Genomic DNA, 18,488 nt, shown 5'->3' on the forward strand with positions numbered 1-18,488 from the left:
CAGGCATTTTCTTGATCTCAGATGGGTGAGTGTCTATTTCTGTTACTAGGAATGTACTTATGATGTTTCTTATTCGTGGGCAATCCTTTCACTCCTGTTCATGCCAAATATTCTATATCCTTTGAAGCCCAACTCAAAGCTCACTTCCCCTCTGAAGTCATCTCAATGCCATATACCTTTCTATAGTTAATGTATTCATTAATCACCTACCAGAGATTTAGTAAGTGGTTACTATGTGTCCAGTGCTACACTAGGCACTATAAGAAGTTGTACCCAACATGGAAGACAAAGCTCTGGACCTCAGCTGCATATGCTGTCCAGCCTCCCCAACTAGACTGTGACCCTTTCAAAGACTGGCTGGTCCTATGTTACCCTCGTAGTATCCTACTTAGCTGGGACATCTTGGGTGAGGTGGGACATGTGTTGGTCATTGAAAGGTCTAGGTGACTGGACCACATCTTCCTGGCGTTAGTGGTGAGCAAATGAGAGACAACTGGAGGAACCTTACTAGTCCTTGGACACAAAGGAAATCTTTTCATAGGTGCTCAACAACAGGGCCCACTATATGGAATTAATATATGTTGAATGAATACATCAAAAGTGAACAAACTGATTAGCCTTCTAAAGGGAAGGTGGGAAGACCCTCAGGATGGGGTGACGTTTAAGCAAGAAGAAAGTCAGGGGTATTGATTTCTCTGCAGCAGAAGAGACAGAGATGCTTCTTTGAGTCAGGACCTAAGGACTACATTTCTGAGTATTTCAAATACTAGGTTTGACCAACACATGGAGCCGCAAGCCAGTGGGACAGCTGCCATTTTGGCAGCTTTACTAAAAGAAAAAAAAGACTTTGCTGAATGGGCTAAATCTTACCTGCCCAAGAGAAATTCCCTAGCTTTACTATAAATCATTAGAGCAGAAAAATAGGTTAGGAAGCATTGGAAATGGGCCAAAAGAGAGTGTCAAGGAGACAGCAGGATCTAACAATAGAAAACTAGGCAGCAGATTAGACAGAGTAGGTGTGAGAGAGACAAAAGCAGATACAGAGACTAAACAGTGACCAAGGGAAAATGGCACAAGTACTGCTGTCTACACAGGACTCTCCTGTTGAGAGGGTCCCAGCCAGGAGGAGGCAACGAGGGAGATTTCACTAATGCATAGTCCATCACAGTGTAGCCCAAATCTTCTCCTAGAACCATCTATAGCATTACTATGTAGGGACTCTCTTCCAAATTTATGAACAGGATGTGTACCCAAAGCCCATCTGTAATTTAACTGGTAACTGAAATATATTTTCCTCCAGAAATTATTTTAATTAGGTTAGATACTTATGCCAAATCCCCAAAACCTATTTAATCTACATGTACTTACAGTTTAGTCCTTTACACAGGTATTTTAGTAATTTCTAATTACCCCATACATTCCAGTTACTCTGGTTGCCTATGAAATAATTCTAAAATTTATGGACTTAAAACCACCCCAATTTTTATTTTGCACATGAACCTGCAGTTTAGGGCATGGCTCGGCAGGGGCAGTCCACCTCTGGTTCGCGTGGTGTCAGGAAGGGGAAGGGGGCCCTGGGGCTGGGGCCTGGGATCCTCGGAAGGCTTTGCCCACTCACATTTCTGGCAGTTGATGCTGGTTGTCTGGCTGAGATCTCAGCTGGAGGTGTCGGCTGAAACCTACATATGGCGCCTCTATATGGTCTGGGCTTCCTCATGGTGGCTGGTTTCCAAGGGCAAATGTCATGTGTAAGAGAAACAAAGAATAGCCGAGAGAAAAAAAAAATTGAATTCTTTTTCAAATCCAGCCTTGGAAGTCATCTAGCGTTGTTCTCACTGTGCTCTATCAGTTGGACCAATCACAAAGCTCATGTGGGTTCAAGGGGAAGGCAACAGACTCCACCTCTTGAGGGAGTGTAGCAATATTCCAGAAGAGCAAGGGGGAGCAGATAGAATTACAAGGCCATTTTTGGAGAGGAATTTACAAATAGCGTCCCACAATAGTGTACAGTCTGCCACAACATATAACATTACTTCTAGAAAAAATATTCCAGCTTAAAAGGTAATACAGCATAGTGACTCTAGAGCCAAATCCCCAGAGCTCCGTTATATACTTGTGTGATGCTGGGCAATGTGCTCAAGCTCTCTGTTCCTTAGTTTCCTCATTTATAAAATTGGGATGTTGTGAAGAAAAAACAATAGTTATTTTGAAAAAAAGCCTAGAAGGCTATCTAGCTCTCTAAGTGTCAGCTGTTCTCATGACACCAGGGATACACGTCCTCCAACTTTGGCAGTGGTACTTCCTGGCTCCTGGGGGGACAGTGGTGGTGGCAGCACGACAAGGGGTAGAAAATGAATGATAACAGTTCACATTATTGAGTACCTAATACCTGTCAGTTACCATGCCAAGTAAACTGACTTAAAAATCTATACGGCAGGTACTAATATTATCCAGGTAAGAAAACTGTGACTTTGGTAACTTGCCCAAAGTGACACCTGCAAGTGGTAGAGATGGGATTTGTCCCCAGATCAGTTTAACTAGATGGAAGGAGCCTGAATCCCTGGATTACTGCATGGAGCAGAGCCTGTCTCCCAAATCTGATTTGTGGCTGAGTGAAAAAGGAACAGTACTGTATTATGCCGTTGGGACTTGGGGTTATTTATTAGAGCAGTGAACCTATCTTGACTGGGTGAGTACAGGGAAGATGGGATTGATATGCTTGAGCACAACTAACTTAAGGATTCCTTTCATAAGATGAAATGGCTCTTGTTGTTTGCATAAGGCAGGGTATATGCATAAAAGAAAATTATTCTCTAGGTCAGTCCCTACCAGTCTCTTGTATCTTCTGAACAGGAGAGGACAAGCAGCCTTTGGAAATAGGGCTGGGTGTACTGATCTGGAATCCTTGACACTGATATGAACAGACTGCTCACGAATTAGGCTGACTGTTCACCAGCTGAGGAATGCCTCTTCTAAGGTTTGACTCTGGTGTAAAACCTAATGGTTCCCAGGTTGTCTGCTTGTCTCTTTTGTTTTGATTTTTTTCCCTTATAGAGAAGGTTCTCTTTTTGACTATGCTGACCAGCACAGCTGTGAGGGAGAAACCTTGGTTGCTGTTACACTTAGGTCTCTGGGAAGGTCCCCTATATAGTTAGACTGTAAGTTCCATGATGGCAGAGACCTTGTCTGTCTTGTTCACCATAGCATCCCTACTGTCTAGTCTAATGTCTGGCACACAGTAGGTGCTCAAAACTTATTGAATGCATGAAAGACTGAATGTTTGAATAAAAGCTCAAGCAAACAGAAGTCAGAAGTCTATAAAGTAACTTGGGCTCTTTAAGCCAGTGGCATATCCCTCAAAGATCACATGAGGGGGGAGCCCCAAATGCCTACTACGATACTGTGGACGCAGTAGCCCCTTGATAAAATGCTTGCTGATTGAGTGATGCAACCCAATGCTTCACCTGACCCATGGCAAAACGTGGGAAGGCGCAGGATCGGATAACTGTTGTGGGATGCTAGTTTTAAATTTATCTCCAAGGATGTTGTAAATATGGTCGTCACAAAATTGGTCGTGGTTTTAGTTGTATGAATCATCCGTAAGTCTGTGGGAGTCAGCAGAGCAGTCAGCCAAAGAATACAACACTCTTCTATCTCATGGATAGGGTTTAAATTCATAAAAGTAAAGCAATTCTAGAATCATCCATAAGAGAATTCATCTTGGCATGAAAGCAGTTTGCAGTCTTTGGTTTTCCTGCACTCACTGCAATTCAGAAATCAGAAAATATGGACAATCCTCCTTTTAGGACAGGCAGCAGCTAGACTGTCTTTCAGACCAGAGATTTCTTTCTTGAAAATCAAATATAGAACTTTCATGTGATGTAAGTATACTATGTTTTACATTAATGTAAACTAAGTTTTAAAGGGATGCTATGTCTCTAATTAAAGGCATTTACAGAAATATGTCCAAAAACTCCCTAAAGTTCACTGCAGAAATAAAAAGAGCAGACTGTTTTTGGTTTGGAGTAGATGCCTCCGTTGGATTTAAATATTTATCATATAATTTTTGTATCGAAGTCTTAATGAGCACTAACTTTTACGGCATCACTTCTGGAAACAATAAAAAATACTGCGTTTTGGAATGCTATTTCTAGTTGATTTCCATCACAGGGTACCATTAAAATAACACTTGATTTCATGAAAAATAATGGCACATTCCTTTCCAACTGGATTCTGAGATTTTTGACTTTTTCCAAGTTTCTTTATCAAGGTGCCACAGACACTCAAAGCCCCCGAAGAAGGTGTCCTTTTCTAGTCCAAAGAATAAGAAATGTTTGGGAAGATCCTCTTTTGTAATTCCCCGAGAACACATGAAGAAAAACTGCTAAGCTTCCATTTCAAATGTTAGGGATTTGGATAGAGTTTAAACACCAGCTTGTGCATAATGTCATAGCTCCAATTTTCTTATGCTGGGGTGATGGTGCTAATGTAATAAAAGAATGTAAGGACTAAGCGCAGAGCTGGAAAGGCAGCGATACACGACATCAGCCAACTAACTGCAAAGTCACCTAGTTAGCTGCAGAGGAAAATTAGGCAATATCTTCTGCAAGTTAAGAGTGACATGGGAAAGGAGACAATTCTTATAAGTCACCCTAAACAATAATATTAATATTTCCTGTGTTGTTCTTGAATATCCAATAAGTCAAATAAGATTTTGCGTTCCGATTACTTGGGAAGTGTCTCCATTCCTCATTTCATTTTGAATCAATGTCTCCTGTTCCAGGGACCTCTGACAGGTGAACCAGCAGGCTCTATCCAGAGTAACTGAAATTTACATTACAAGTGATCAATTTATGCATGTATGTGCTTTACATCAAACTGAAAAGTGACATAAATTCTTTAATGCTCATTTCAATTGTTGTGAGCACACAAAGTACCTTCTAGAATATTTCTTCAGCTACGATCTCATATAACATCCTGCATTCTTCATGAAAGTACTACTTGCTTATTTTCTTTGACTGGATAAAGGTCCCTTTGTAAATAGCTATAGTCTTACTTCTATGGTCCACGGTTTTAACTTGCGTTAACACTATAAGTTTTTCCTCTTAACCCCTATCTAACTAGGTATGAGCTCAGTCCAAGTACACAAGCCTGCTTATGGATTAAGGAGGAAAACAAAAGAAATTTACAATTTGGTAGCAATGTGGATACCACCCCTTTCACACAGAAATTAGAGAATACTGTGAAATTCACACCGTCAGAGAATAAAATCAGATGTGGTAGAGCTGAATGTGGAAATGGAGGTGTGGATTTTGTCCAGTGCAGTTCCAAGACCTTTTAGCATCACAAGCTTACATATCATTTAACTCAGGGGTGGAGAGAATTCATAGGATCCAGGAACTTGGATGGGAAAAATATTCTATCTTTAGTTTCACTAACCTCAAAGTAAAATTTAGATTAAAATGCATAAACCACCGTACCTGCGGTTTTGTTGCCAAGAGAAATCACAGATATTCTCACATCACATTACAGTCACTGTAGCCATCTCGAAATACCTTTTATGTTCATCACTACTTCAAAATTATGGTAGTTATTATAACTATGGTAGTAATTATAACTGCTGCTAATTTGTTTTATTTAATAGTGAATTATTGACAACACACACAATTTTAAAAATTTGGTTAATGTATTTCAATAAAAGTAATTCCCTTTGTCATCCTGCATACTTTATCATGCATTTAAAATCATCATTCTAAGGAGAACCTATAAGCTTCACCAGCCTGCCAAAGAGGTCCATGGCACCCAAAAGATTAAAATCCCTTGAAACTGTACATAAAGCATTTAATAATGCAACATCCAGGTTTCTAGAGTAAATCATTCCTTGCTAGTATCTTTTGAAGTTGAAGCAAACTTGACCTTGAAATCAACACAGTCTCATTGCTGTAAATAGATGATTCTGATAAGAGTCATTTTTTCCCCTAATTTTCCATAAGAAAAGACCTGTAGATTCTAAACTATTTCTGCCATCATAGCATAGGTTGTTTTCTTCTAATGATAAACTTTATCATTGTCATTTTGCCGATCAACACTAAAATATTCACTTATTTCGTATTGCTGAAATCCAGTCTGTTTTATTAGGGCACTGAATACAATCATTTTATAACTTTAAAACACAGAGAGAGCATCAAGAAAATCTTCACTACCTGGAAAAACTATAACGAAAATTCCTTATTTTGAGTGAAAGAAGCAAACATCAAAGCATCCCATCAAAGACTGCTTTTAAATGACAGTGCTACTGGCCATGGGTCCTATTCACGCTCACTTGAAATACTGCAAATCAATTAACATATTTCTAGGAGTGTTAGGAATAGGGCCTCCGAGTTATCATAATTATGAGGTAAATTAAACAATGAGATAACGCCTCAGTTAGATGTGCCTCGAGCGTAAGCACATTAAGACTTTTTGGAAAATCCTCCATGGAGACTCTGGCCAAAAACAGACGTATCAAATGCCAGCAAGTTAAATGAATATTCACTCATTGAAAGCTACTGAGAAATTATTTATGCACTCACAATTATTCACTTATTATTGAAGCTAAATACTGTTCAAAATGTTCATCTCTAAGTAAAATAAAGGTGATCAGAATTCAGAAACTAATAAAGAATATAGAAAAGAATAATAGATTCTTGTTACCTTGATATACAACTCACATACTGTAAAATTGATATGTAACTCACATACTATAAACTGTGTATTCTTCATTTACATAGTTAAACCATTATTTTTCTATTCATCAAAACAGTAGGTATATTACATGTGCTGCTCTAAAATTTGCCTTTTTTTCCAGTTAAATTTGTAAGATTTAGATACCTGCTTATAAATCTAGGCTCGATCAACTTCAGTACCAGAGGTTTTTGTTGAATTACAAGCTACGAAAACCATCCAACTTGTGTGCAATGATGGAAAATTCAAAATTACTAAACTTGGGAAAGAAAGGAACTACAACAATGCAACACCCCCCATTTGTAGTATATATTGTTATAGGAATAGAGATTAAAAGCTTTATTAATCACAGTTATCAAATTACTCATTCAAGATCTAGAGCGATTTTCAGTGGCTATTTATATCTGTCTTTGAATTAAAGTAGATCTACCAATGATAATTTAGTTTTAGGGCTATTGTTTTCTTCTCTAGGTAATTATTTCAATTTTTAAATATAAAAATAGCTTACATGCCTCCTTAGTGAATGAAGACCACCCAATGCTATTCTCTTCACAGCTGAATTTTCAGAGGAAGATACTGAAAATGTGCACTTTGCTCTGAGAACCAAAAAGCAACTGCATGAGCACATGTCAGAGGTTCCACCCCAACTTCCTTGGCATATTCCAGATTATTTTTCTCTAAACAGGAAGCTCTTGACAGTTTTCCCTGGTATTTTCAGAATACTTTATTTACTAGAAGAACCCCAACTTTTGTTTCAAAGTATAATGTTCTTTCCCGCCGTGCCTATTGTTGCTAATTATGAATGCTACAAACAAGACAGAAACCAAATACCAAACTACTCCAGGCTGACTCAGAATATGGTAGCAAATATAAAAAAAGCAAAGTTAGCAACATGTTGCAAGGCTATGCTGGAGTCTTTAAACCGAAAACAATACTGAAGGGAGGATTCCTGGAATTCAACGGGGAATATTTGGCTCAAGCCGCAAAACCTGTATCTCTAAATAATGTCATGTTAGCAAGTGTTGAACAAGAAAGGCGGCTAATATTTTAACCTACTTCACAGAACACTAATCCAAATTTAACCAAATGCCAGAGATTCCACCCGAAATTAACAACTAGAAGCTGCTTCACATTTTTCTCCTGGTACAACAGTAATTGTTCATGAAGACAAACTTGTAAGAGGTAAGAGAGAGGGCCAAACCACAATGATCTACAAACACATCTAACTACTGTATATAAAGCAAACTAATTACCTCACACAGAAGAAGTGCAAGATTTAACAGTCCATGCTCTGCAGCCCCTGGGACGCAGAAGCAGCAGCGGCAGCAGCGTTAAGAGCAGCAGCAGCGGCCAGCATCCACCAGATTCTCACAGGCCTTTGACTGTGTGGACTCAGCCACAGACTCTGCCTCCGGCTGACGTCAAAGTCCCTGTCACATGGCCAGATGAAAGCCAAGAGAGCATTGGTTGTCGTAGCAACCACAGAACAGCTCTGAAATTATTTCAATAGGTCATCTGTCACTGTGATGTGTATGTGTTTGTGAGTGCATGTGAGTGTGTGTGTGTGTGTGTGTGTGTGTGTACGCACACACCCCACAACCATCACGGACAGCTACCCAGCAACCTCAACCCTTGAAGTTGTGACTAAAGAGTGCCTACAACTTTCCTCTTCAAGGCTGTTCCTTAGAGTTTCTGGCAAGAAAATGCATGCCCCTCCGAAGTTCCCATTGGTCTCAGTGTCACCAGCATGAAGTTTGTGTCTCTCTCTGTAGAACAGAAGGAAAGAACTAAGAAATTCTGGGGATAGTATTCTAAGCTAATTAAATCTATTTGTAAGTAAATGGATAAAAACAGAAGCTCAAGGGGAGCTGGAAGAAAAGATATTTTTAAAATGATATAAGAATCCACATCAATGTACTGAGACCAGACTAGTAATGGAAAGAAAGAAGAAACATGGGGCGTGGTGGCCCTGAGTCAGAAGAGAGTCTAATGAGCCTCACGTCAACTAGGATGGGGAATCAGGTGAGATGAATTCAGGATCCCTGCGTTGTAAAATGTCTATGCAAGGATGAACGACCAAAACAGTTTCAAAACAGTGCTACTTTAAAACACTTTACATTTTAAACTTTTTTGGATTTTTACTTTGGGGGTCACCATAGAGGTGCCAAATCCTCCCCTTCTAAATGCTCTTGTCCACATCCCTTTGGGACTCAGCATGGAGTAAATGGGTGTCCCCAAACACAAACTTCAGTGAAAGCCTAGGACAGCAGAATAAAAGGAAGGTCCGGCACATTTTCTAACTTCAGCTTCATTTCCTTTAGGACAACCCTATCTTACTTCTAACTCCACACAGTGCTTATTTCCTAGTTCATTCTCCCTCTTAATTAATAGGAAGTCCATTAAATAAGATGAAATAAAATGCAGAGGAAGGTACTCTGAAAAATACATCCATTGAAACATATACCATTCAAAGGGGAAAGAGGTTAAAAGGCGGGGAGAAGAGATTGCTCTCAAAACCTTCCCATGCTAAAGTTATCAGGATTTCTTCTGGCTGGCTTCTGCTGGCTTCTTTAAAAAGACAAAAAGTAGCTCTGGGGTGCTACAAAATATAAATGGAAACTAAACCAGCTGAGCAGACTACATTTATGTCACTGCAAAAGAATGAAATTTCTTCAGTTAAGAGTCAGGAATTACTTCTAGCACAGTAAGACTAATGTTCAAACTGACCATAGAATCTTCCTATTCCATCTTCCTCTTCCTTTACTTCTGTCCCAGCCCCATCTGGGAGAAAAGATACATTTTTATTTGCAAAGTTATTTTCCTGATGCTATTAGCTATAGCACTGCAAAAGTAAAATCAAAGTGTAATGCTATAATGAACGCTCCCCCCTTTAATATCAGATTAATGATAGCTAGGAATTTACCTCTTAGCACAAGGACAATTGGCTCATTGAATCCAATGCCTATCTAAATGGGTCAGGATGTCACACCAGTGGTAGATTTCAGCAACAGTCACAATTCACAAATTTGTAATTTGTTCCAGTTATAGTTCTGGTTTTCTGTCAGAAGTGTACATCACAGCAATGAGGGGAATGGGAAGAGAGGAGAGAAAGCATTTCCTTCTAGACTTGCAGGGCCCCATGTTCTCTGAGCTGCCTGCTTTACCATCTCTTTGACTCCAAATCCATGGCTGCCTCATCATCTCTTCCTCTTTATGCAGTGAAACTGCAGTACCACAGTTTGCCAATAGGTGATGTCCTCTGAAACAAGAAGTTATCAGTTCTTAAAATTCTGGCCTTAAATTAGTTCAAAATTCAACAAATACTGACACCTTTTTATTTTGAATTTTCTATCATTTTTAAGACTAAGTAGAGGGGGATCTTCAAGATGGCGGAGGAGTAAGACGTGGAGATCACCTTCCTCCCCACAAATACAACAAAAATACACCCACATGTGGAACAAATCCTACAGAACACCTACTGAACACTGGCAGAAGACCTCAGACTTCCCGAAAGATGCCTGAGGGTGACCTACACACAGAGCAGGGCCAAAACCGAAGCTGAAGCCCAGGAGCTGTGCAAACAGAAGAGCAAGGGAAATTTCTCTGTGCAGCCTCAGGAGCAGCACATTAATAACTCCCCACAATCAGCTTGATGTACCCTGCATCTGTGGAATACCTGAACAGAAAATGAATCATCGCAAAACTGAGGTGGTAGACTTGGGGTTTGCTGTCTGTGACTAATTTGTTTCTAATTTTAATGTTTATCTTAGTTTAGTTTTTAGCACATGTTATCATTGGTGATTTATTAGTTTGATTGCTCTCTTTTTAAATTTTTTTATTTTAATAAATTTTAAAAATGTTTTAAATTATTTTATTATTATTATAATTTTTCTTTCTTTTTTTTCTCCCTTTTATTCTGAGCCGTGTGGCTGACAGTGTCTTGATGCCCTGGCCTGGTGTCACACCTGAGCCTCTGAGGAGAGGGTGCTGAGTTCAGGACACTGGACCACAAGAGACGTCCCGGCCCCAAGTATTACCAATCGACAAGAGTTCTCCCAGAGATCTCAGTCTCAACGCTAAGTCCCAGATCCACCCAGTCAGTGCTGGATGCCCCATGCCAAACAACTAGCAAGACAGGAACACAACCCCACCCATTAGCAGGGAGGCTGCCTAAAATCACACTAACTTCACAGACACCCCAAAACACACCACAGAATGCAGCCCTGCCCATCAGAAAGACAAGATCCAGCCCCACCCACCAGAACACAGGCACTAGTCCCCTCCACCAGGAAACCAACACAAGCCACTGAACCAACCTCACCCACTGGGGGCAGACACCAAAAACAACGGGAACTATGAATGTGCAGCCTGCGAAAAGGAGACCCCAAACACAGTAAGTTAAGCAAAATGAGAAGACACAGAAATATGCAGCAGATGAAGGAGCAAGGTAAAAACCCACCAGACCAAACAAATGGAGAGGAAATAGGCAGTCTACCTGAAAAAGAATTCAGAAAAATGATAGTAAAGATGATCCAAAATCGTGGATATAGAATGGAGAAAATACAAGAAGTGTTTAATAAGGACCTAGAAGAACTAAAGAGCAAACAACGATGAACAACACAATAACTGAAATTAAAAATTCTCTAGAAGGAATCAATAGCAGAATAACTGAGGCAGAACAGGTAAGTGACCTGGAATATAAAATAGTGGAAATAACTACACCAGATCAGAATAAACAAAAAAGAATGAAAAGAATTGAGGACAGTCTCAGAGACCTCTGGGATAACATTAAACGCACCAACATTCGAACTATAGGGTCCCAGAAAAAGAAGAGAAAAAGAAAGGGTCTGAGATATTTGAAGAGATTATAGTTGAAAACTTCCCTAACATGCTAAGGGAAATAGTCACTCAAGTCCAGAAAGTGCAGAGTCCCATACAGGATAAATCCAAGGAGACAAATATTAATCAAACTATCAAAAATTAAATACAAAGGAAAAATACTAAAAGCAGCAAGGGAAAAGCAACAAATAACATACAAGGAAATCTCCATAAGGTTAACAGCTGATCTTTCAGCAGAACCTCTGCAAGCCAGAAGGGAGTGGCAGGACATAGTTTAAGTGATGAAAGGGAAAAACCTACAAACAAGATTACTCTACCCAGCAAGGATCTCATTCAGATTCGATGGAGAAATTAAAACCTTTACAGACAAGCAAAACCTAAGAGATTTCAGCACCACCAAACCAGCTTTACAACAAAGGCTAAAGGAACTTCTCTAGGCAGGAAACACAAGAGAAGGAAAAGACCTATAATAACACACCCAAAACAATTAAGAAAATGGTAATAGGAACGTACATATCAATAATTACCTTAAGTGTAAATGGATTAAATGGTTTGGATTATACCAAAAGACACAGACTGGCTGAATGGATACAAAAACAGGACCTGTGTATATGCTGTCTACAAGGGACCCACTTCAGACCTAGGGACACATACAGACTGAAAGTGAGGGGATGGAAAAAGATATTCCATGCAAACAGACATCAAAGGAAAGCTGGAGTAGCAATTCTCATATCAGAAAAAATTGACTTTAAAAAGACTATTACAAGAGACAAAGAAAGACACTACATAATGATCAAGGGATCAATCCAAGAAGAAGACATAACAATTATAAATATATATGCACCCAACATAGGAGCACCTCAATATATAAGGCAAATGCTAACAGCCATAAAGGGGGAAATCGACAGTAACATAGTAAGAGTAGGGGACTTTAACACTCCACTTTCAAAAATGGACAGATTCTCATAAATGAAAATAAATAAGAAAACACAAGCTTTAAAGGACACATTAAACAAGATGGACTTAATTGATATTTATAGCACATTTCATCCAAAAGCAACAGAATACACTTTCTTCTCAAGTGCTCATGGAACATTCTCCAGGATAGATCATATCTTAGATCACCAATCAAGCCTTGGTAAATTTAAGAAAATTGAAACCATATCCGGTATCTTTTCCAGCCACAATGCTATGAGACTACACATCAATTACAGGAAAAAACTGTAAAAAATACAAACAAATGGAGGCTAAACAATACACTACTAAATAACCAAGAGAACCCTGAAGAAATCAAAGAGGAAATCAAAAAATACCTAGAAACAACTGACAATGAAAACACAATGACTCAAAACCTATGGGATGCAGCAAAAGCAGTTCTAAGAGGGAAGTTGATAGCAATGCAGTCCTACCTCAAGAAACAAGAAAAATCTCAAACAATCTAACCTTACACTTCAAGCAATTAGAGAAAGAAGAACAACAACAAGAACAAAAACCCCAAAGTCAGCAGAATGAAAGAAATCATAAAGATCAGATCAGAAATCAATGAAAAAGAAATGAAGGAAACAACAGCAAAGATCAATAAAACTAAAAACTGGTTCTTTGAGAAGATAAACAAAATTGATAAACCATTAGCCAGACTCATCAGGAAAAAAAGGGAGAAGACTCAAATCAACAGAATTAGAAATGAAAAAGGAGAAGTAACAACTGACACTGCAGAAGTACAAAGGATCATGAGAGATTACTATAAGCAACTATATGCCAATAAAATGTAAACCTGGAAGAAATGGACAAATTCTTAGAAAAGCACAACCTTACAGGACTGAATCAGGAAGAAACAGAAAATATACACAGGCCAATCACAAGCACTGAAATTGAAACTGTGATTAAAAAACTTCCAACAGGGGCTTCCCTGGTGGCACAGTGGTTGAGAGTCCACCTGCCGATGCAGGGGACGTGGGTTCGTGCCCCAGTCTGGGAGGATCCCACATGCCGCTGGGATCGTGAGCCATGGCCGCTGAGTCTGCGCATCTGGAGCCTGTGCTCTGCAACGGGAGAGGCCACAACAGTGAGAGGCCTGCGTACAGCAAAAAAAAAAAAAAAAATCTTCCAACAAACAAAAGCCCAGGAACAGACAGCTTCACAGGCCAATTCTATCAAAAATTTAGAGAGAAGCTAACATCTATCCTTCTCAAACGTTTCCAAAATATAGCAGAGGGAGGAACACCCCCAAACTAATTCTACGAGGCCACCATCACCCTGATCCAAAACCAGACAAAAATGTCACAAAAAAAGAAATCTACAGACCAAATCATTGATGAACACAGATGCAAAACTCCTCAACAAAATACTAGCAAACAGAATCCAACAGCACATCAAAAGGATCACACACCATGATCGAGTGGGGTTTATACCAGGAATGCAAGGATTCTTCAATATAAGCAAATCAATCAGTGTGATGCAACATATTAACAAATTGAAGAATAAAAACCATATGACCATCTCAACAGATGCAGAAAAGGCTTTTGACAAAATTCAACACCCATTTATGATAAACACTCTCCAGAAAGTAGGCTTAGAGGGAATTTACCTCAACATAATAAAGGCCATATATGACAAACCCACAGCCAACATCATCCTCAATGGTGAAAAACTGAAACCATTTCCTCTAAGATCAGGAACAAGACAAGGTTGCCCACTCTCACCACTATTATTCAACATAGTTTTGGAAGTTTTAGCCACAGCAATCAGAGAAGAAAAAGAAATAAAAGGAATCCAAATCGGAAAAGAAGAAGTAAAGCTGTCACTGTTTGCAGATGACATGATACTATACATAGAAAATCCTACCAGAAAACTACTAGAGCTAGTCAATGAATTTGGTAAAGTAGCTGGATACAAAATTAATGCACAGAAATCTCTGGCATTCCTATACACTAATGATGAAAAATCTGAAAGTGAAATTAAGAGAACACACCCATTTACCACTGCAACAAAAAGAATAAAATATCTAGGAATAAAACCTACCTAAGGAGACCAAAGACCTGTATGCAGAAAATTATAAGACACTGATGAAAAAATTAAAGATAATACAAGTAGGTGGAGAGATATACCATGTTCTTGGATTGGAAGAATCAACGTTGTGAAAATGTCTCTACTACCCAAAGCAATCTACAGATTCAATGCAATCCCTATCAAACTACCAATGGCATTTTTCACAGAACTAGAACAAAAAATTTCAGAATTTGTATGGAAACACAAAAGACCCCGAATAGCCAAAACAATCTTGAGAATGAGAAACGGAGCTGGAGGATTCAGGGTCCCTGACTTCAGACTATACTACAAAGCTACAGTAATCAAGACAGTATGGTACTGGCACAAAAACAGAAATATAGATCAATGGAACAGGATAGAAAGCCCAGAGATAAACCCACACACATATGGTCACCTTATCTTTGATAAAGGAGGCAAGTATGTACAGTGCAGAAAAGACAGCCTCTTCAATAAGTGGTGCTGGGAAAACCGAACAGCTACATGTAGAAGAATCAAATTAGAACACTTCCTAACACCGTACACAAAAATAAACTCAAAATGGATTTAAGACCTAGATATATGGCCAGACACTGTAAAACTCTTAGAGGAAAACATAGGCAGAACACTCTATGGGATAATTCACAGCAAGATCCTGTTTGACCCACCTACTGGAGGAATGGAAATAAAAACAAAAATAAACAAATGAGACCTAATCAAACTTACAAGCTTTTTGAACAGCAAAGGAAACCATAAACAAGATGAAAAGACAACCCTCAGAATGGGAGAAAATATTTGCAAACGAAGCAACTGACAAAGATTAATCTCTAAAATTTACCAGCAGCTCATGCAGCTCAATATGAAAATAACAAACAACCCAATCCAAAAATGGGCAGACCTAAACAGACATTTCTCCAAAGAAGATATACAGATTGCCAACAAACACATGAAAGTTTTGCTCAACATCACTGATCATTTGAGAAATGCAACTCAAAACTACAATGAGGTATCACCTCACACCAGTCAGAATGGCCATCATCAAAAAATCGACAAACAATAAATGCTGGAGAGGGTGTGGAGAAAAGGGAACCCTCTTGCACTGTTGGTGGGAATGTAAATTAATACAGCCAGTATGTAGAACAGTACGGGGGTTCCTTAAAAAACTCAAAATAGAACTACCATACGACCCAGCAATCCCATTACTGGGCACATACCCTCAGAAAACTGTAATTCAAAGAGAGACATGTACCACAATGTTCACTGCAGCACTATTTACAATAGACAGGACATGGAAGTGTCCATCGATAGAGGAATGGATAAAGAAGATGTGGCACATATATACAGTGGAATATTACTCAGCCATACAAAGAAAAGAAATTGAGGTATTAGTAGTGAGCTGGATGGACCCAGAGTCTGTCACACAGAGTGAAGTAAGTCAGAAAGAGAAAAACAAATACCATATGCTAACACATATATATGGAATCTAAAAAAAAAAAAAAAATGGTTCTGGTGAACCTAGGGGCAGGACAGGAATAATGACACAGATGTAGAGAATGGACTTGAGGACATGGGGAGGGGAAGGGTAAGATGGGACGAAGTGAGAGAGTAGCATCGACATATATACACTACCAAATGTAAAATAGATAGCTAGTGGGAAGGAGCTGCATAGCACAGGGAGATCAGCTTGGTGCTTTGTGACCACCTAGAGGGGTGGGATAGGGAGGGTGGGAGGGAGACACAAGAGGGATGGGATATGGGGATATATGTATACATGTAGCTGATTTACTTTGTTATACAGCAGAAACTAACACAACATTGTAAAGCAATTATACTCCAATGAAGTTTTTTTTTTTAAAGACTAGTATACTTTATTGTATACTGACTTGGGCACTCATATTATAAGTTAAAATTATCAGTGGACTGACCTTCAAAATGAAAAGTGGATACATGTAATCCTTTTTTCTATAGCATGCTTCCAACCTGCCATCACTCATTTCCCTTTGCAAACTGTCTAGAATTAGAGATTCCTCTTACAGCTAAGGAAGTCACTGGTCTCTTGCAGAGTTGAAATTGTGACGATGATCTCTTTGGAGCTCAGGTTTCTACCCATTTGGTTAATTAATCCAAATGTAGGTAAAAATATCATAGGAAATACATATGAGGGCCTTTTCCAATCACAGCCCACTGCATTGAAGACAATATACGTCATTTTCTTTTTAAAATAATAACTCATATTTTTAGGTAAAAATGATTCACTTAATTTAAAAATACCCATTCAAAAATACTTCTGCACCATAGTTTTCACTTGCTGTATGAATGTCAGGGCTCCTTATTATTAGTTTGACCACTCTGTCGGAAATAACACTTAAATGGTACTAAACAAGCATTCTGACTTGGGTTCACATACCTGAATTAACAGGTGTTTTAGGCAATGAGTAGACAACTATAATCAGCCTTTTATTTGATGTTTCTAGGTAGAAATTTTGCTGTATCCCTGTCTCAGCATTAGTGGGAAGGCCATAGACCTATTGTTTGGAAGCACTGGGTTCAAATCTCATCTGGGTAAGTTACTCAAGTGCTCTGAGCCTTAGTGCCTACATCCTAAGGTGGTTGTGAGGATTTTAAAATTCTGATACCCTGTGACAGGGTCAGTGGCTCAATGTATATGTAATTTCTTACTTATCTGTCTGACTCTGATAAGTCTAAGATCTTCAGGGAAAGGATGAATCTTATTCATCTCTACAACCCTATGGTTAATAGCACAAGGACCAGAACACAAATGCTCAATAAATGTTGAGTGACTCCTCAAAATGCTGAGAAAGAAATGTTTCCTTTTTATTCCTGCTAACAGAGAAGGGAGAGCCTCCCCTCAACTCCCCAAAAAGGCAAAGGAAGGAAAAACAAAACCAAAAATGTTGAGTTATCACAAAATTTTCTAGCAATGAATGGGTTCAAGTAAATTTGCCAAATAAATCAAACTTATCTCTATTAAATCATATTTATTATGAGTGCACATAAGTTATATGCTGATGTATTTTATGGTTATAGCTGTTGATGTTGGATAATCTTTTACATTAACTGATTAATCGAGCACTTACTATATCTGGAGCATTGTTCTAAGTGCTATACGTATATTAAATTATTCATTATAATAACTATGAGGTAGGCATCACTCATTTCCACATTTCATAACTAAAGAAACTTAAGCATAGAGTGATTAAGTAACTTGCCTATCTAGCACATGGCAGAGCCAGGATCTACACCCAGGAGACCTGGCTCCATAAATTTTGGAAATAATTTACATTTGATATATTTTTAGAAAGCATTGATTTATTTCTTATGGTTATTTTATACTTGAAGGTTGTTTTTATTTTTAATTTCTTATGAGGGGGAGAAGGCCAACTTATCTTTTCTGCATTTGGGAACTCTGGTGATCTTAATCTAGGTTTGTCCTAAGGTGTAATATGGCAAGAAAAATCTAATTCAGAAGATTTGAATAAAGGAAAATGGGCAAAGTAACTGAAAATATCCTGAATGAAATCACCCAAATTATTATAGTCTTAAGTAAAGCAAACATCTGGACTACACAGGCTTGGGTAACTTCTGTTTCCCAGTATGATGGAGTTTTTTGTATTCAAACTAATACTCTCACTGAGATAATAATAGCTGGATATTTTTTAAGTGGTTGGAAGGCATCAAAGAGTAGCAAAGGCAGCAAAACCTTTAAGTGCCAAGATCCCAGATAAAAGGAATATATATTGATGTAAGCCCAGCATTCTCCACATTATCTGCTACTTTTCTCCTCAAATTATTTGATAATTCCTAAGTGGTATGGGGTTTTTGGCATTCTCAAAACTGGAGAGACAAAAATTGGGGATTCAAATATTCAAGAACATCCAGGA

General features: G+C 38.6%; 1 protein-coding gene across 4 annotated transcripts in view; it reads right to left on the reverse strand.

Annotated features, from left to right (window-relative positions):
• NCALD (neurocalcin delta) overlaps positions 1–18,488 on the reverse strand; it is a 294,261-nt gene that overhangs the window by 72,910 nt on the left and 202,863 nt on the right. Inside the window, exon 1 of one of the 4 annotated variants that reach the window (XM_027131543.1) lies at positions 7,977–8,143. The exons of the other annotated variants lie outside the window; for them this stretch is intronic. The gene's annotated coding sequence lies outside the window, so the exon portion shown is untranslated. Of the gene's footprint in view, positions 1–7,976; positions 8,144–18,488 lie in introns of those variants that run through there. 4 annotated transcript variants of the gene reach the window in all.

The sequence above is a fragment of the Aethalodelphis obliquidens genome, unplaced genomic scaffold, assembly GCF_003676395.1.
Source record: "Aethalodelphis obliquidens isolate GAN/ISIS:26980383/991018 unplaced genomic scaffold, ASM367639v1 scaffold39, whole genome shotgun sequence".
Lineage (NCBI taxonomy): Eukaryota > Metazoa > Chordata > Mammalia > Artiodactyla > Delphinidae > Aethalodelphis > Aethalodelphis obliquidens.